The sequence below is a fragment of the Dermacentor andersoni genome, chromosome 3 (assembly GCF_023375885.2).
Source record: "Dermacentor andersoni chromosome 3, qqDerAnde1_hic_scaffold, whole genome shotgun sequence".
NCBI classification, from domain to species: Eukaryota; Metazoa; Arthropoda; class Arachnida; order Ixodida; family Ixodidae; genus Dermacentor; species Dermacentor andersoni.
This window is the reverse complement of record NC_092816.1, coordinates 146,726,455-146,747,438: the sequence shown is the minus strand read 5'-3', so window position 1 is coordinate 146,747,438 and position 20,984 is coordinate 146,726,455.

Here is a 20,984-nt window from a genome sequence, read left to right as displayed (position 1 = left end):
GGAGTCCCCCCTCTGACGTCACACGCGAGAGGGCGCCAATCGAAGATCTCGGGGGTAATTGCCGTTCTGCGCGCCAAGACTACGCTTATCGGCAACTGCTGCAGGTAAGGTGGCGGGCCGAAGCTCCTCAAGCAATCGGCGTAGCACAGCGTGTTCAGGGGCCGCAAAGGGCGGCACGTGGCTTCGGATCTGCTTAAGATTTGTCGCAGTCGTGGCGCGTTGCTGTTGCTGCAGTCTCTGGACACGGCTGTTCGACGGCAGAGTAGAGAGCGGGGGGGGGGGGGGCGAAATGGATATATCGGTCCTTGCGCAAGATCTGTGCGCGATAGCCGCGAGCGCGGGCGCCCTGTCGCGCGTTCCTTTACCACGCGTTTGCGCGCGGCTGGGAGCAACGACCTTCTTAACGAACACGGGTGTCGTCGTTTCTTCTGGTTCTATCAGCTTGCGCGCGCGCTCTTTTTTTTTTCGCCTCGAGCACTTGCGAAGTTGCCGGTAAGATTGCATCAATTGTGTGCGTCATCATTCTTCTACGTCGGTATTTTTTTTTTATTGACAAACGCTTGCTACTTGCAGGAAGAAGAATAAGGCAAACGAAGCGCTCGACTTTCTGTAAGTTACAGCCTTATGATGCAGACACGTAGGGAAACCAGGGAAAACGCAGGTGAAATTAACCGCGATCTTTCAGTGAAATGTAGAAATGATAACGAGAACAGGAACTGAAAGTGAACGAAAAGACATCTTGCTGCAAGTGGGAGTCGAACCTGCATCTTCGGCATGACGCCTGCGGTTCTTTATCGGTGTGTCTGCGGTGTCTCCTTGTTTGTCCTCGTCTTTACTAGGTGCTCAACTACTGCCATTCAAGATGTACCAACAAGCCCGTTTCGCCACGCTTATCAATTCAGCTACCGAGAAGCCATCCTTTCGTCCACCTGCTTTGGTGTTTTTGTGCGTGTACTACAATGAACCGTGGATGTATTAGCCAGTGTCACTCACGGCCATGATTGTAGAATATTGTAGCGAAGTGACGCAGGTGTTAGTGTTCTGACGTATCAGCTCACCAGGGAGACGACGATGAAAGGGGATGACCTCAGACAGGGGCAAGTGCAGATCCGCAGGCACGAAGACGACGAGAGGTATCATTTCAATAACTAGGTTTATTAACTCGGCATTTATTTTAGATTTAAACTGCACAAATGTCAAATTCAAAACGATAGCATACCGGTAGTCGACGGCCTGCTTGACCGGCATGATATCCCGAAGTGAGGTGGCGCTGTGGGCTGTTGTGTTTTTGTTCACCCCGAAACTACTCAGACTTAGTTTCGGGGTGAACAAAAACTTCTTAGTTTCCACAGCATCCAAGGGACCCGCGTACCGGCGGGAGGCGCAGGCTTCACCACCAAACGCCTATTCCTACCAATCAGGCAAGAAGACAGGAGCCGATAGAGGCCGGAGTTTAAGCGACCAAAAATGGTCACGGAAACACCCTGCACAAAAAGAAAATGACCATGACTAATTAATGTTCGGCCCCCGACATAGCCGATCGTGAGACGACCGCGCGACACGTGCTCGGAGTGACTGTCAGGTACGGCGGCGTCGGCCGGTCTAGAGCACATGCCCGAGGCGCCGCCGAAGTCCTTCCTGCACAGTGGCTCCCCGGCGTCGACGAAGACACAACAGTCACGGAAATAAACAAAAAAGAAGGGGGGGGGGGGGTCGCCGTATACTCTCGTCGCAACAATATGCAAGCACTTGACCTGTCTGTCACGCGACGTTACAAAACTGCGAAAACTCACCGCGTCAAAGTGACGTATACGCGTTAAAGATGCATTATTATGCCGAACGAAACTGACTTTTTTTTTTCTAAGTAGCCGTAGACCACCCTGTTGCGAAGGAAACAGAAGATAGCTGCCGCCGATCGCTCAGGCACTGGCTATCCGCACCTACCTGGAACATGGACTAATTTGTGTATAATAAAACTTCTTGCGAGGCTGTATAACGTTATCGAGTCCCTTCGGCACGTTTCCGCCATCGCTCTGCCAACTCTTCTTTGCTGAGGATCCGGTTTTGCCGTATTCCTAAACTTCTGTTGCACCCCGCCGCGATTTTGGACCAGCCACCGCAAGCTATGTAAAGGGAAGCGGACCAATTGCACACGCCCGCGCCACCCTCTTCATCCGGTTATCTATATTCAGTGCGCTGGCTCGGCCCCATCGAAACCCTCTCTACTTGAGCGTGGTCCTCCCGTCTTGTCAGCCAATTAGACAAGAAAAACTGCTGAATGTAGCCAATATTCATTTTGAAAGCAAACAAAATTGACCTCCTACAAACCAGGAGCGCGTTTTATTGGGCTCTTCAGGCAACGGTTCCGGTTACCGTCCGATGCTTGCGTCGGCGTTTACGTAAGTTCGACGTCAGGAGATTGGAATAAAAATATATTGGAATAGCTTTACGTTATAGGGCTCATAGACTTCCGTGACACTTTAAAAATTTCTGAATCTGCTTGAAAACGACGCATTCTTACTCCCGATGTCTCGCAAAAGCATGCAATGAATGAGAGCGACCGTGCAATGAGGCTGCAAGAAAAAAGAAAGCTAGCTGCGGGACCTTGCGACAGATATTTTCTGCCTTTAGAGGCAAGATAGACTGGAAATGCTTCTGCTGCGTTGATTTTCATAGTGACCTAGATCTGCACGTGTCGGCTAGAGGTAGGCTTCGTATATATTTGTTTCTGCTTGCAATCGTCAACGAGGTACAGGCGTTGAGTTCCACCCCGCTCAGACAGATGCGCTCTGTCGCACATAGCTTACGAGGTGCGCTCAAAAGGGTGACGTTTGGAAGCACCGTATTTATTTACCTATCTGATCAGGTGTTGTCTGTTGGAAACGTCGAGAATATCAACAGCATCATAAAGATTTGTGTGTCCAGCACTGCAAAAGGCGCCTAGACGAAGGAATGGAGCTGTCTGGAATGCCTTCACTATTCTCGGTCATCGAGATTTCTTCTGGGGCGGAGTTATCTCGCGGGGTTTAGAACGAAACGCACGCTAGAATCTACAAATCATATAACGTTTAGTGCGAAAGTGTCAACGTAGTGCCCAGTGTTTGATGCTTCCAGAAATGTAAACTAGGGTTATAAAAATCACGCTACAATTCGAGGGGTTTTCTCAGGTTATATAAACCCCTTACATGTCCCTCTGAGCTCGCCTCAAAAGCTTCGCGTAATCGTCTATCTTGAAAAGATAGATGCGCAAACGCAGTGACGAGCAGCCGTGTTCGTTGTAGCGCTTGCGCTGGTGCGCGGACACTTGTGGCGTGCTGATGAAAGCAGCTGTAGAATTGGGGCAGAAGAGATAGTTGTGATAACATAATGGGACAGCGCCAAAGACCAACAAGATGGGATGAAACAAAGACAGCGCGCTGCCTCAACTTAAGTTTACTTGAAGAAAAGGCTGCATGTGTAAATAAATTATGATCATTGATGATCATTTGTATTTTATCCCCTTTGAAACGGGGCCGCGACAAATAGTCACCTAGCATGCTCGATCTATTCACGCATCCAGGCCACGTGGATAAAGATAAGGCGTTCCTGATAACCATGCGAAACACATGGCGCTCCCCGCACGCGTTTCCCAGTAAACATTACTGTTGCGAAAGCTGCCGTCGCCGCGGCAGCTTGCTACGTACGGAGTGACATCACTAGCCTTCGGTATATGTATATATATATATAAACATTAATGATCCGTTCTACTCTGTGAAGGTGGTTGACCAGCGAAGCTGCTATGGTGGTGCAAATTATGTTGATATAGAGTTCTGTTCGTACAGGCTATTTATGCGAAATACAAAGAAATATAAGGCCCGCACTACGTCATGCACTACGTCATACATACACACAGCTAGCGACGAAGGGCATCTGCGACACTGCTCTAAAGACGCAGGTGTTGTCGACGCAGCTACGACGGAGCGCCGTTCTGACGCACGTGGCCGTTAAACCGAGCCTCGGCGCGAGCGACGATATGCGTTGACCTGGGCCGGTATTTTGTAGCGATGCCTTTTCCGATTCTATGCTTTTTCAGGCTTTTCGCGCTTGGCCAGTGGTCAGAGCGACGGTCTGCTCACATTATCAACGGGATCAGGCGGCCGTGTGTGGTGGACGATAAGAATAGCATAGAATATATAAGGCATAAGGCATCGCTACAAAATAGCGGCCCTGGGCGCAGTCCAAAGGAGTGCACAAAACAAAACACGTTTCTTTGTAATTCGCGATTGAGCATACTTCGTAGTTTATTAACTGAATGAAACTTGAAAGGACTAAGGTTTTATTCTAGCGGACAAACGCGGGGCGGTCTGTTTCCCTCCCGCAGAAGCCCATGCATTGACAACAGACAGGGATTCCACAATATTTACAACTTCACTGTGAACTACGTAATTGCGAAAAGTAAATGAAACTCAGCGTGTTGGTAGAGTCACCTTGGTGGCTAATTGTCCCATAATTTGTTTCGGGATAATTTCGACAAAACAAGAGTTACAGCTGTTTTAAAGCGAAGCTTTCTTTGCTTCTTCCTTCGGCTTTCTCACTGCTGCTGCTGCTGGTGCTGCTGTCCGGCACGCCACTAACGCCCGCCGCGTCGGGACGTGGTCGAAACATCTCCATTTCACAAAAACATAAAAGACATGCGATGTCGGTGTTTTCTTCCATCACATTTATTTATGAGCTGTCGTCCTCAAAATTCCGGGGAAAAACGTAGTAAAGAATGTAAGACAAAGTGTGCACCACGTGGAGGGCCTGCGCGGTTGTGGTTCAGAAGGATTATTCGCCAAGCGGCGCCGGCGGCGTCGACACCGGATTTTCTGTGACGCGGGGCCCCTAAGAGGAAGCTCGGGTGCTCCTATCTATATACATGAAAAGAGGAGAATTCGTTTTTCCCGGCAACAGCTGCACCAAATTTGGGGAAGTTTCTTGCATTTAAAAGAAAAACTTAAGATATAGTGAATGTTGATTTTTAATCTTTAATTTAGTTCTCATTTCTTTATTAAAAATTCGTAGATTGAAAATTTTCAGGAAACGATACTATCAAGTTTACAACTCTATAACTCAACAATGAAAAATGATACCACAATTGTGTGAATTGCACATGATAGTAGATCTAAAGCGGACAAAATTGATTTGTCACACATGAATTTCAAGAAATTTAGTAATATGGGAATAGAGCTTTTGCGGAACCCTTGTACACCACGTAACGAATTCACGTAAAGTAAAAATTGACATATCGGATTTTTTGTAATAGATTCCGTTTGCAGAACCGCGATATCTGTTTTTGATGCAGAGCTCTTAATTTGTAAACTACGTGCTTCTATTTTTTTCAAGCTTTCAGATTCATGAAAATATTTTTAACAAAATTCAAGCCCTAAATCGAAATTCTGCTTCCAACAGTCACTAGAATTGAACTTTCTCTTTGAAACACAACAAACTTCATTAAAATCAGTCCAGGGGTTATCTCAGAAAAAATTTTAGCGTTTTACATGTATCTGAATAGGCCACGTCGGAGATGGGCCAGTGCTAAAGCTTCCTCTTAATGCTATCGCGTTAGTGCAGAGAGGAGTGTGGCACAAAGGAAAGACGACCAGAGATTCTCGTGCCAATATTTACGCAGCGTCGCATCTGCACAATGCCCTCTCGGCGCCTAACTAGGCGTGACCCCTCACAAATGCTGTGCAGGAGCTGCCGCGCTTGTCTCCGTGCTCACCCACAACAGCAATGACAGTAGAGGGAGGAGGTGAGGAAAATGTTGGTGAGGGAATAGAGAGAGAGAGAGGAGACAGTTTTGTGAGCTACAACCCTACAACCCTGAATGTCACCGAAGCGTGCACTTAGTGCCGACGAGACAAAGGCTCGCACAAAGCGTCGAGCGGAGCAAGAACAACAAACACAAGCGGAGCAGGCAAGGTAACATTTCACATCCCGTCACGACTGTCGCATGCCGTCAGTATACCACCGCCAAATAACGTCAATGAACACAAACAGCAGACAAAGTTTCGCTTACATCGATTCCCACAGTGCATGTGATCTGCATATTTTTCTATAACAGTACTCCCTCCGTAGACACCCGTGTATTGACAGCAGACGGGAATTCTGTAACATTTACAAATTCACCGTGAAGAAACTAATTAGGAGAAGTAAATTAAGCTCGGCGTATTGATAGAGTCACCCTAGCGGTCAATTTCAGCGCGATTTTTTTCCAAGATACCTACATTAGATTGAGAGCTACGGAGCAGTCACGAGAAAGTTGGCTTTGCGGCAAGGTGCTTTCTGTTCTTCGCCACGATTTTTCCTCAGGGTAGCCATAAGCAGCTTCGTTGTAAAACCAGCCTAGCAAATGATTACTATTAAAATTACCATTATTGACATTACCACCGTCACTCTAAATTACCATTACTACCATTACTCTAAAGCAATAAAGCATTATATACCTCCCTCAGCAGTTGTAGTGGTGGTTTTAAACAGCTTCGCTGGACATATACTTTCGCAGGGCTGCGATGGCGAGTCAGTTTTTTAAAACAGCATTTCCCGTACCTCAGTAGCATAGAGCAGCAATTGGCAACATGACATCAACCATATCTTTGTAAAGAATCTTTTTTGTTACAACACTTAGACACTTGGATGAGAATGGAGCCGTTAAGGATTGAAATGAGGCTACCGCCTCCTTTCTATATCCCTTCACTCTTCCTTTCGATTCGCTCACATTAGATACAATAAAATCTGGAAGCACACTTCTTAGTCGTACTTGCGTCATTGAACGTAAGAAAGGGTTCTCCGGATCCCTCAACAACAAGAAACGGGAAACAAGTTGCGAATAAACAAGTCTGTGAGTCCAAGACCCCCCTGTCGAACAGACCGAAACAAATGGTCCGACTCCCGCTTTCCCCACTGGAACCCCAAATGTACACCGCCAACACCTTATGCAGTTTCTGAAAGTATACATGAGACATACACAAAAATTGCAGCAGGTACTATACTTTGGCAACTAAAATATGTTAAAGAGTAGCCTTAGCAAGCATTCATAGGTTTCGCCCCTGACAACGTGTCGCTTTCTCCCTTAGCCTTGGCGTAACTTCGTTCCAATATTTTGCGCCCCTGTTAGAAATATGGATCAAAGGAGTCGTGGAAAGAGCCGAGAAGCATACGAGGACAATCCAACTGTCGCAAGACACCCCCGTGGTCGACCCCCACTTACTCAACTTGTGGGAGGCGGGGAGGGGACTCGCGAAACGCTGGCAGTGTAACAAGTGCCACCGGAAACTCAAAATTCGTATCTCCAGGCTGATCAAAGAAACGCAAGCGTACTCTGAACAACTTCAAAGAAATAATTGGCGCGAAACATGTAACAAGCTTCAAGGGACCTTAAGCAGCAAGCACACTTGGGCGGCACTCAAGACTCTCCTATCAAAGAAGGAGAACAAGAACACCGCAAAACAGAAAGTGCAGAGACATTATCAAAGAAGTGAAGGAGAAGCAAGTCTATTTTATTCTGTCATTATAGAACACCTTTTTTTAGCGCCCGCTTAACATGGCGGCGTTGACACCCAAATCACTTTCGATGCAATGCTCTTGAAGTGTGCAATAAGGCGGGCTCGTGAATTTCGCCTTTCACAATACGGCCCCTCGCGCGTCGAGTTGTTTTGCTTGTCCACGATTGTCAGAATTTTGGGCGCGCGGGTGGTTTTATCGTTTCTTAACGACTTCACGCACAAATAGTGATTTACGACCGCAAGATAATTGTTTAATTTGGCTGCTTTCTGGCCGCTGACCGGCAGGCTTGGCGTCTGACGAGGCAACCAGCTCTCTAAACCCATAGCTTTCGTCAGCCTGCAAAGAAACGATATTCGCGCAGGCGTGCGATTTTGACATCCGTGCTGCTGATATTTTGCTGCATCGCTTTCCGCGCTGAAAGCTCGAAACGCCAATCAAGTCGAATTTCGGGGCCTTTGAATTATCAGCTCTAATAGCAAGCCCCCAAACCAAGTTTCGCGCCTTTGAGAACGACAATGACGTCACTTCTGCTTTTGACGGGTATGGTATCACATTATTTTTTCTTCCGCCGCAAGTGTTCTATTGTCACACAACAGAGATGGTGCTAAGCCCCCTGAACCACCGATGAACAGGCATGTTCTATGGAAGCTTCGCTACCAGGTACATTTACCTTGCATCATGTACGACGCGCCGTCTGCGGTGCTGCTTTGATGCCCCACGCCATATTCAATAAGGCTGCCCTTCGACTCGTCAATACATGGCTATGCATGTCTGCACTGTTCCGCTTCATGTTTCGCCAGTCTTAAGAGGTGAGTGATTTTCTTCTCAAGTACATCACAAAGAGTGCGCGAAGTACTCTTTTACGCGATGCTTTCCACGTGTTTATGATACAGAACAACACTGCAATGCCCGCAAAAAAATTCAGGTGGACATTGACAAAATTTTGCGACTACGTGTTTCGACATTTCAGTGGAGCACGTAGTTGTGGGACTACGTGTAATATGGGTCTTAAATTTAGCTTTAGTGTTTGTTGTTGTTATAGCACACGTAAGAACTAGCCAATGTGCTTGACAAATGCCTTATTCTGAGTTCTCGTCTTTTCGGAATGTTTTTTTCTTTTGCTGTGGCTGCGAGAAAAAAGCGTGCGTGAGTTCTGAACAAAGCTCACTAAGCGACGTTAGCTCTTACCGACAGTCCCGTGTTTAATGTCTTAAAGTGACCAGAAAGTGCCATTTCTTTTCTATTGTGTAATGTTTTATTTTATTTTATTTGTTTGAATGCTGGCGTACGAACGCGCCGCATATGAAGGCACACGGCATCTAGTATTGATTTTATTGCTTCGTTTGCTGCGGTTCGAGTGGTTTAGTGCGTTGACATCAGGAAAATAGTGTGACAGGCTGACGAAGGAAATGTTTACGCCCGAAGAAGACGACACTCTTGAACTTCGCGAGCCAACTGCCCTATAGGGTATGAGCCACAGACGTGATACGAAGAACTACCATCCCCTTGGCACAGAAATTCCTTTCACACCAGAAAAGCTGAAGAAATTTTTACCCGGTTAGTCTGTCGAACACCACTATTAAACTTTTATCTTCACAGGGCTAGTCTGGCACCCTCCCCTCCGTGCCCATTCTGTGCAGTAGATGAGACCATAGATCTTCTTTTTTGTTATTCTGCCGCCGTTTTTCTCTTTTAAGGAAAAGCATTTTAGAACCAACTTTCATGCAAATTGGTTTACATTTTTTTAAATTTTTTATATTCTTTCTCTAGGAGCCTTCTCTCTTGGAAAATACCACACGGATGTCTGCTCAGCCGTGGAGAAATTCATAGTTGTTTCAAGACGAGTCTCTTAAGTTCTTCATACATTATTTTGATCCGTTTCCACAATACACTTTTACCAGCTTTTCTTATTCCAACATCTTCCTAATACCATCCAAATCTTGGCCAATCCCCCGCAGTGGGGGCGCGCCATCGAAGAACGATATCCTATCCTATCCTATTGTAAGCTGGTGCCTCCCAAATGGAGGTTCTCACCTTGAGAACCTCCATATAAATGCAGTAATAGCCACAGATGCTTCTGCCAGTGAAGAGAAGGCAGGAGTGGACATTTTTTCCCCTTCATTAAATTGTTCTTTCTCTCATCGACTGCCTGTCTTTACACCAATACTTCGGGCAGAGTTATTGGTCATCATTCAAGCTCAACGAGAACTTCCCGCATCTATTTATTCGGCGGTAATCATAACCGATTCTTTATCCGTTTCTTCTGCTCTGTCGGTGCCAAATTCCTCTACCATTCACCGATAATTTTATTCATCTATCCCCCGACCTTTACGCCTCATCCGTTTGACATTGTTACCAGAACACGTGGGACTCACTTCAGAGTCAGCAGACGCACTAGCGGCGGCATCTCTTAAACGCACGGTACTGAGGATCTTGAAACCTTCGGCATACGCCACGGCTCCAAGATTTAAAAAGTTGTGCTGAAGCAGAACATGATAAATCATGTGCATTAAATAACGCCCACTTTCAGGGCCTTAGATTCCCTTGGTAGAGCTATGGTATTCAACAAGAAAATTTGAAGTTTCATTTACGAGAATGCATTGCCGAATATCAATGCTTAATTTTCATTCCCAGAGGTCTAGTTCAGCATCTTCCCCTCAATGTTTCGATTGCAACGAACCTGAAACTATGGAACATTTTTTTATAGAGTATCGTAGGTTCGATATGCTCAGAAAACGACTTCCAGAAGCTTCCCTTCGCCAACTTGGATTGGGCATTGCGCATCCTATGATACTGCCTCTTGGGGCGTCAGCAGTAGACGACTGCAGTAGGAACGTATGTAGTGCCACATTTAATTTTGTAAGTGGAACAAGACTGCCATGTTACTTTTATCGTTTTACTTTTCTCAATATGAACAAAATATATTAACTTCTAAAATAATATAGCCTGAAAATTGATATGAGCGATTAGTGTTCATTTAATGTCATTTTTAAATTACAAAATTATATATAAGTATATGTTTTTTCCTTTTTACCCACTGCCGTCCGATTCATGGCCGATCCTCCGTAGTGGGTTGAGCCATATCCGCAGGCACCAAACCGAACCAAACCAAGCTTCAGTTTTTGTAAACATCCTGTAAATATATTTCTTACTTTTGTATTCTCCGTAACACTTTTGGTGGAGGTTGAGGGCTCAAAAGCAAGACGGATTTACGCGGCGGACGCAGCTAGGTTGCATCTGCATTGCCAGATCAAGGCGAGGATGCTTCGGACACGTCGGCTCCCACGCCCACCGTAATTCTGGCACAACAACGCGACCCAGAAACCTCTTCCGGCACCGAGAACACCGATGTTTAAGATTGGCCTAAACTATACGAGTGGGTGAGCGCAAGCAGCCAAAGGGACCAGACAATCATGCTTGCTAATTTGATGTTTTACATCACAGGAACGACACGCATCTGGTTTGAGACCGAAGCTTTTTACCTGGCCACTGACTACGTCGTTTCATTTCAAACATAGTTTGCGGGTAGCGGGTACACTGGACTGCCAGGCTTGGTGCACTATCTGCGCATTTTAAAAGCGCAGCGCAGAAGTTGCTAGTACGAAGGTGTGCTGCCATCACGTTCGTGGCCAAAAAGAATCGCTCGCATGTCGTCTGTTAGTCTAACTTCCTGACTTTGACGAAGAATAACTAAGTATATGAATGACCAACAAAAAAATGCGGAATAATTTGACAAAGCTTTGCATAAATTGGGCTTCAGCAAAACGTTAAGCCAAAGAAAGTAAAAAGGCAGCACTATGTCATTGTATCACGTAGCTAATAGTATGCAGTTAACGTAATGTGTCCACCGCTTTGCATTATCAGGACTATCTTCTACCTTGTGCCACTTTGCTTGATATTGTTAGGAAAAGAGCTCAAGCGTGATTTGTTTGCGACGTTTGGCGCACTCGATGGGTCATGTAAGTGGTGCACATTCTAAATGCTGTAAATATCTTGTACTGAAGCAAATTCAATTTTTTTTTGGCTTCTGCTGTTCAGCATTACAGTGGACGAGACATAGCACAGACGAGACACGAGCGCTCGGATTACAAGCTGATCACAGTGAATATAGTTTTGTATTTCAAGCTGGTGCGCCTGCAGGGCATTTTCAGCGCTGATAGTGGAGGCGGTACAGAAAACGGGCTTATGGCACAGGCGTCCAGAGAGTAAGAGATATTGTGGTAGAGTTTTTAGGCTCCTCCCTCACGTTCCCGTACTCTGCAGAGCGCGAGGCGAAAAGCCTGTCATGCCTGCCTTCTTGTCAACTGCTACATGTTTCGAGCCCACGTAGCGCGTTGCGGGAAAGCAAACTTCGTTTTCAGTCTCACATCTCAACTGCAGGAAAGCTAGCTTCACGTTTATGCAGCGGGTACACCGTATGCTCCTGGCCTTTTATTTTTTTGTAGTTCGAAAAAAGGAAAGCGCATGGAGTATGCATCACAATTAGGTCTATTGACTTCAATTACGTGAAGAAGTGAACTTTACTTGAACGACAAATCGTAATATCCAGGTCGTCAATTAAAACGATTCGCTGAATATCTTCCTAATTATTCTCTTTTTGGGCATATGTTCCAATCCCGAAATTGAGGCTAAGAAGTAATCAAGTCATTCACATTAGAAGCAGAAATTAGAACACTAGCGTGCCTTGCGAGACATCAGTCTCCAAAATCTGCTAAAAAAATGCACTGTCGTTACCCTCTGCCTCAACCATTTCATGCACGCATTCGGGAAGCTTTAAGCTGGAACATTCATGAATATCATTGCGGACTTGAAGGCCAAATTTGCCAAATTCTCGAAAGGCATGAGGTGGAGTCATCTGGCGCAAGATAGGCGTAATGAGATCGCTGGAAGAGGTCTTCGACCTGCTGTAGACATAGATAGGTTGATAATGATGATGCTACTAAATATCGATGATCATCATCGTCATCATCATCATCATCATCTCGAAAATAGTGGTAGATTTATGTTTTCCGCAAAACAAGCATCACTTCTCCACTGATGGGCTTCAATTCCGCAATTTCAACATGTGCCCTAAAGTGAAGAGTAAGATAGTTTAGAATAGTTATAAAAAAGGAAGTCGTGAGAGGATGTGGATATTCATTCTTAAATTCGCATTTCGTCTGGCTGCATGGTCCTAAAAAATGTTTCAACCATAGTTGCACAGACGGTTTGTTAATATTGCCATGAATAAGTGAAATGCATAAAAACAAAACCAACAAAACAACCAAGGCAGTGGGAGGGTGGTAGTTACATTTGCAGCTGAATCGGCGGAGCCCCACTTGCGATGTTTTGCTCTCTTTGTCTTCATTGACTGTTGGCTCCTTTAAAATGAAACAATGGTCATTCTTAATGTCTCTTTTTGTGTGTTTAACTGTATTTAAAGAACAAATCCACAGACGACAACTAACCGGAGGATCACAAATCCTCCGGCTTAGTCCCTATTGCGAACGATAAAATATAGGTTGTCAGTGCAATGTTCTGTATAGGCTCTTACATTTTTTAAACAAACGGCGACTACCAACATGGACTAGTGTGTGTGTTGCGTGTGTGTGGGTGCGCGTGGATTTTGTTCCATGGCGAGTGCTGTTTGTTTCAGTGTGTAGGGGGCCACTGACACGCCACGTACTAATATTCTGCAGTTACTTGAAGATAAATAGTTGCCTGGCTGGTATAATAAAAATTATTTTACAGCGAAGCTGTATGTGCCTAGGCGAAACGCTCGCGGTCCGACCACGCAAAGCCCCTTAAGCAATCGCTCATACTCCCGCAAACGCGGCATCCCCATTACGACGACACAAGAGAAGTTAAGTTCTGCGCTGGCAGCCCTACACGGCATATGACGAAACACGGCGCCCGGAGCAGACGGCATTCACTATGCACTGCTACGCAACCTCGACAATCAGGCCATACGGCAACTCACTGAATACTACAATGACAATTGAAAAAACAGAACGCTTCCACAGGAATGGAAAAACGCCGATATTAACTTAATTCCAAAGCCCGGGAAACCGCTGTCCCTCCAAAATCTCAGAACCATTTCCCTGGCTTCGTGTATTGGCAAACTCTTCGAGCACGTAGTTCTAATACGCTATTAGATTCGTCGGACGATCCTACCGCTGTCAACCAGATGTAGGAGTCGTCGGACTATCTCGCCGCTGCCACCATTTGAAGGAGATGAAGGTCGTAGACAGGAACTCGGTGAACAGGATTTATTTACATATTAACAGTTTAAGTAAGATACATTGGCAGTCTAGCGCGACTCCCATATGGAGCCCGCAAAACTAACATACAGCAAACAGTTTACGAGCACACAGCTCACTACTACATTTCGAGCATGACAGAGCACTCAGCTCCCGACAACGAGCACGACACGAGCACGCTCTAGCAGCCGGCAAACGCTGCTTATAAGCTCTCCGCTCGACGTCATAGTTCGACGTCATCATTCGGCGTCACTCTTCGAGGTCCACGTGGACGGAGTCCCAGTGGACGGAAACGCTCGTCCAGTCATTGTAAACTTGCCGCCGCCCCGCAGTACGGCCCACACACACAAAGGCACACACGTTCGAGCCTACACACACAAAGGCTGACACGTTCGAGGGCCCCGTGGACGGAAATGTTCGTGTTTCACACACACACAGGTGAAAAGGCCGGACAGTTCTCGGTACCGCCCAGCTTTCAGTGCCGACGTCAGAGGGCTTCGTAGAACTCTGCTTTGTCCCGGATGGCTCGGCCAAGTACCAATTTCCTGAGTTGATCGCGCGCCACGTGGCTGCCGGCCCTTCGCAGTTCTCCGAAGGGCGCCCCGTCTGGTGGGCTTGGAACACGTGCAGCGGGCTGAAAGCTGGCACGTTGCCACGCCGTACGGCCATTCTTAACAGCTCCTCCATGGCCCGGAAAATCTCGCCTGGCCAGTGCTGGCAACCGCTGGGCAGGAAGAGAATGGCTGGCGAGCAAGACGATGGCTTTGCTCTCTGCAACCCCTGCGTACTTGGAATGCCTTCAACCATCTTACAACAACTGGCACAGAAGAGCCGACCCGGCAACACAATACCGCTCAGCATTCAAACGCCCGGAATCAGCTGCTAACCCACCAGGCCTCCTATCACAATTCCAATGCAAGTCACTCAACTGGGAATCCCAAATTTTGCCCCAAAATTTCGTGCCGCCAAAGCGAGCGTTCCCGTTCCCTTTCAGTTCGACCAAACCTGACTGTCGTGCTGCACAAGAGTAAAGGTTTACGCAGAATTAAACCGAAGGCTCTCAAACACCAATACCCAAACATAACATAAGCAGCCTAACTTCACGAACAGCCTGTTCTTACCCTATCGCAGTGGCGTACTTATCTCACGTACTGTTGCCACTGAACAGTCTGGCCAACTCCACAGGTACGCAATCACAATCGCGCTAGCTTTGTGGTCCCTATTCCGAACACGTGCTTGCATCCTACAAAGTTTTCATCACGCTGACTCACATTTGTTCCTTTAGTCCACACAGGACACGTTCCTTAAACAAACAACCACACTTGCGTAACTTACGCAACACAGAGGAACCTTTGAACAAATGTGTCTTTTACTAACTAGCTCTTCGCACGCGCACCAGAGAAGTCAGAATACGGCTGCCCTCTACACACACGAGCAACCCAGTCATCAACGTTCTGCTTCCTTCCGTCCACACAGGACACGTGCTAATAGACTGAAGAGCTCTTCTCAGTGCAAATCGAGCACTTACTGAAAATCTACGCGCTTAACCTTAGAAAATTCAAAAACACTTAAAAAGAAAGAAGGTTAAATAACACACACGCGCGTTACGATAGGCCTCTCAACGATAACCTCGACCTTCAGGTTACTCACGCATACACAAAAAAAGAAAGCCTATATACTTATTAATGAACACCTCGCGAGACTACAGGTTTACTTTAAACGCGTCTTTCAAATCTCGAGCTTCTCAAACAAAACATAAACAGAGCTCATACCTTACTTATTGAAAGAAATCCTAGTCTCAAATCGCGAAAATCTGCAAATGTTCAAAAATAAAACAAAACAACACTACTACGGAAGCTCTTGGCCTCCCGTTCCCGATTACTTCTGACTGACTCATACTTTCAGCCGTACCCGAGGTGGCCGCGGTTTGAAAGCTATTCTGGCTGCCGAGGAACAACAAAAGGGCTGACTCACTATCAGCTCCCCCAAGACGTTACAGTCCCGTGCCAATTTGCGTCCTGGCGCCCCGCTTTCAACATGACCTCGACTGACCGCGTCGCTACTCCCCACCTGGTCTCGTCTTGCCACCTTGCGCTTCTTTGTACTGCACGCTGAGCTTCGAAGAGAACGACGGAACGACGAGGGATTTAACTGCCCCGTGCCCTTTGTCCGCGTCCGTGCAGAACATGCTTCTCGGTCCCCCTTTGACCGGTGGCTCGAACGTGTTTGATGCGTCAACATCGTCCGTGACGACCGCACCTTTTTCCTCGCGCCCTGCCCTCTTGGGTCTCTCGCCATCTTTGGCGGCGCTACATTAGTTACCGTCTTTCGGTCTTTACCGCGCTTCTTTTTACGGCGCTTTCTCTTCGCACTCACTTTCATGTCGCCTATTCGTGCCTCGTGCTGGCCGGTACACATTTCGTCGGCCCGGGTCGGTCTCTTACCCGCACAGTCTGAGTGATTTATATTTAAATCAACACTCTCTCTGCCTCGACTGGCGGACAGCCCAACCGACTCTGGCACAATGCAGCAGGCTTTACTCGAGTTATGCAACTCGCACTCTTGCGAACTGCCCTCTACTGCACTGCCCAGCTCACGCTGTGCATCGACACACAGCCCGTCGGTCTCGAGCGCTGTCTCACGCGCACAGTCCGAATGATTATTAACTGAATCATCCCTATCTAGGCTACCTAGACTGGCGGAGAGCCGCACCGATCCCTGAACAATGCAGTTGTTCTCTCGTGAGCTACGGAGCTCGCCACCCCGAGAACTATTCTCAACTGCATCGTCCAGCTCGCACTTCACTTCTGCACGCAGATCTGACTCGACATGGGTGCTCGCGTCTGTCAAGTCCGTAGTATTCTGTACCTCGCTAACGACCTCACTACCATGAGATGCGACGCACACGCGCGGTAACTGTGCCAATTTGTTCGCAGCTGGCCTAGCTGTCTCTACAGTCCTCTGTTGGCACAGCACCTCGTCGCTCTCACTCTGGCCTTTAACGGCCTCTGTTGCCACTAAGGCTTCGTTAGCTGCTAGCACTTCGAGTTCACTTGTGAACGTGCTGCTACTCTCACAGGTACTACTACTTTTCTCTGCTTTCGACGAAAATCTGCAATCTACTTCCTCACACTTTTGCTGCGTCCAGCCTACAGATTTCTCAAGCCGCTGTTGACTTCCTGCGTTTAGCTGCTCCAAATACTGTATCTGTTTCTTTACTGCTGCAATTTCTTTTTCAACCTCCTGCCGTTTTTGCTCACGCTCTTGGCGTTTTCACTCGCGCTCTTGGCATTCTTGCTTAATTGATTCCTGTTCCCGCTTTTTGCTTAGAATTCGTTTGCCCATTTGTTCTATGAATTTCAAATCATTGTTACTTTCTAGAATGGTTTTACGAATCTCTGACTCCTTCAAGTCCTCATCTACGTTTACCTCGATCTCCTCACACAACCACAACAGGTCAGCTCTCGTCAAACACATTAGGACCATGGTCGCTACTTTAAGCTTTGGTTCTGCTGTCACACAATACTTGTTGCGATACCCACGCAAATCAAAATACAAGTAAAAGATCCCAGCGAATCAAATCCAAAAACACAGTGAAATTGAAGCCTGGTAAATCTTACAGCCAAAACCAAACGCTTACCCACTGAAGCAGCACCATATCACCAGTCCTTCCCCGCCGTATCCAGTCAGTTGCAAGAGGTGGTCAATCTCAAGTCGCCTCCAACTTGATCAGGATGCCGGTCGGTCACCATGTGCCAACGTCCGTCAGCTGCCGTTGCTGTCTCCGAGTCGTAGGCCGATCTAGGAGCCGTAGTCGGATCTCACCGCTGCCATTCAGTTATTAGATTTGGCAGACGTAGCTGTAGAGATGAACTTGGGACGACAGTGCTAGGCGAGCAGGATTTAATTGCAGGATTTACATTTAAAAACAGGACATACATTGGCAGCCTAGCGCGACTCCCATATGGAGCCCGCAAAACTAACATACAGCAAACAGTTTACGAGCACACAGCTCACTACTACATTTCGAGCATGACAGAGCACTCAGCTCCCGACAACGAGCACGACACGAGCACGCTCTAGCAGCCGGCAAACGCTGCTTATAAGCTCTCCGCTCGACGTCATAGTTCGACGTCATCATTCGGTGTCACTCTTCGAGGTCCACGTGGACGGAGTCCCAGTGGACGGAAACGCTCGTCCAGTCATTGTAAACTTGCCGCCGCCCCGCAGTACGGCCCACACACACAAAGGCACACACGTTCGAGCCTACACACACAAAGGCTGACACGTTCGAGGGCCCCGTGGACGGAAATGTTCGTGTTGCACACACACACAGGTGAAAAGGCCGGACAGTTCTCGGTACCGCCCAGCTTTCAGTGCCGACGTCAGAGGGCTTCGTAGAACTCTGCTTTGTCCCGGATGGCTCGGCCAAGTACCAATTTCCTGAGTTGATCGCGCGCCACGTGGCTGCCGGCCCTTCGCAGTTCTCCGAAGGGCGCCCCGTCTGGTGGGCTTGGAACACGTGCAGCGGGCTGAAAGCTGGCACGTTGCCACCCCGTACGGCCATTCTTAACAGCGCCTCCAGCCTTACCTCGAAGCAAACCAATTGTTCCCGAATACCTTAGTCGGCTATCGACTAGGTCTGTCTGCGCAAAACATACTACTACAGCTTAAGGAGAATGTTGTGGATAGTCCAAATCAAGCTCAAACAAGAGCCATTCTGCCGTTGGACCTCAAGGGGGCCTTCGATAACGTCTCACATGACCTGATTCTAAACAATCTTGCATTCTCCCGATGCGGAAAACGCATCTGGGATTATGTCCGAGCCTTTTATCTGACCGCACAGCCACCATCGGCCTAGGTGATATTCGGTCGGATATCATAAATCTTTCCGGTAGAGGGGCTCCCCAGGGTTCGGTTCTCTCACCCACCCTGTTCAACGTGGCGATGGCATAGCTGCCACCGCTCCTCGACAAACTTCCGAACATGCAGCACACCCAGTACGCCGATGATATTACAATCTGGGGGACCATAGGGTCAGACGGCGCCATTCAAGACGCACTACAGGAAGCAGTAAATATAGCACAAGAGTATGCAACAGCCGGAGGACTCACCTGCGCAGCTGAGAAGTCCGAGCTCCTGCTTGTATTCAAAAAACGCAATAAGGGCGATATTCTACCAGCCATCACATTGCATCTCAATGGCAACGTTATTCCAAGGGTAACTACGTGTACTAGGCCTTCACATCCAACACAACGGGAAGGCCACACGTACCCTACACATGCTCCGCCAACAACTTATCCAAGTAACGCACATGAAAAAGCGCATTACAATTGGCCGACAAGGACTCCTAGAAAAAGATGTACTCCGAATTGTGCAAGCCCTCATAATTAGCCGATTAACCTACCACCTCCTCTATCATAATCTGACTCAGACCGAGATGCACCAGATGGACACCCTCCTCTGTACGGCACTAAAGGCAGCGCTGGGTCTACCCCAACATGCGTCTACGCAGCTCCTACTACGACTCGGGGTGCACAACACCATCCGCGAACTAGTCGAAGGTCATCTTAACAGTCAATGCAACGTCTGCAACGAATAATGCAAGGGTGCCACATTCTACCCCGGCTAGGATACCGAATACCAAGAAAACTGCAACAGGAACACCGCACACTTCTTGCGCTTAGCATTCGCAACGAAATTCACGTGGCCCCGATTCCCCGGAATATGCACCCTGACCGTCATAAAGGCCGAACAAAGGCAAGAGCACAAGCCTTGGCTCGACTCCTTGGAGATGACACAACGAACACGCCGGTCCTATACACTGACGTGGCCCACGGAAACGTGCCCTATGTCTAGTCGTACTAGATAGTACAGACATCTTGAGGGCTTCAGCCGCGCTCAACACTGTGGACAGTAGCACGGCGGAAGAGGCTGCTATCGCCCTAGCCATCGTACACGCTTCAACCATGCCGGCACCGCATGGACCCATCACAGTAGTCACTGATTCACAGACCTCCTGTAGCACTTTGGCACAGGGGAGGGTGACACCTTACACACACCGCATCCTTACATAATTACAACCCACAGCGTTACACAGGGTGCGTATCGTCTGGACACCTGGACACGCCTCTCTATGGTAATGAACGCGCTAATGCTGTAGCGCGAGAGCTCGCTAAGTGGGCACCATTGGAAGAGCTGTCCAATCCAGACGACGCACCGACAGAACCACTGAACTACACTGAAACTCTACAATATTACAGAGATACCAGGAGACACTTCCCTCCGCCACATAATTCCCTTAACCGAGAAGATGTGGTCGCGTGGCGATAGCTTCAAACTAAATCATTTCCCTGCTTCTTTTATCTTCACCTCTTCCACCCCACACAATATCTCTCATACTGTCCCTACTGTGGAGCAAAGCCCACAGCATATCATTGCACCTGGGAGTGCCCACACCCTCCGGGTTACTCCCCTATTGCTGCACCTTCCTCCTGGGAGACACACTGACCAGCCCAGACCCGCAAGCGCAGCGACGGCTGATACGGCGGGCACGCGGAGAGGCGCGAGCCAATGGCGCCCTGAACTAAGGGCTCCACCCTACGAGGAAGTCACCCAATCTCATTACAAATGAATGTTCTATGTCTCTCTCTCTCTCTCTCTCTCTCTCTCTGCGTTGGAATGATGAGCGGCAACGGATCCAGCTGTGGAAGACGACTATGCTCGAGCCATTGCTGATGATGATAGTTTTTGCGCAACAGAACAGAGCCAGCTCTGGAAGAAAACGACGAACACGCGAGCAGTGGCATTAGCGAGTTTGCGCGGTTGGCGCCGAGATTTTTACAGCGAAGCTGTATATGCTTAGGCGAAACGCTCGTGGTCCCACCACAGAAACCCTCCGGCGGTAGGTGTGTCTCGCCATTGGCTACGCCGATAGTGACATCGTTTCTCTCTCGCAGCAAATCGTGGGCGTAGCTGTCTCTCTCCGACTTCGGAATGGAACGGCCTCGTATCGTTCCTTCTCCCGAGGAGCAGCTGGCCTTCGAGCAACAGGGCCGAGAGCAGCAGCGGAAGAGATCTCGTCGGCGTCGCGCCAACGCCTCGGCAGAAGATCGGGCCTTCGAAGCGTACCGTAAGCGGCAATGTCGGGCCGATCCGGCGGCTCGTGCGGCCGAGCTAGTTCACGAAGTGTAGCTAAAGCGGCAACATAACGCCGAG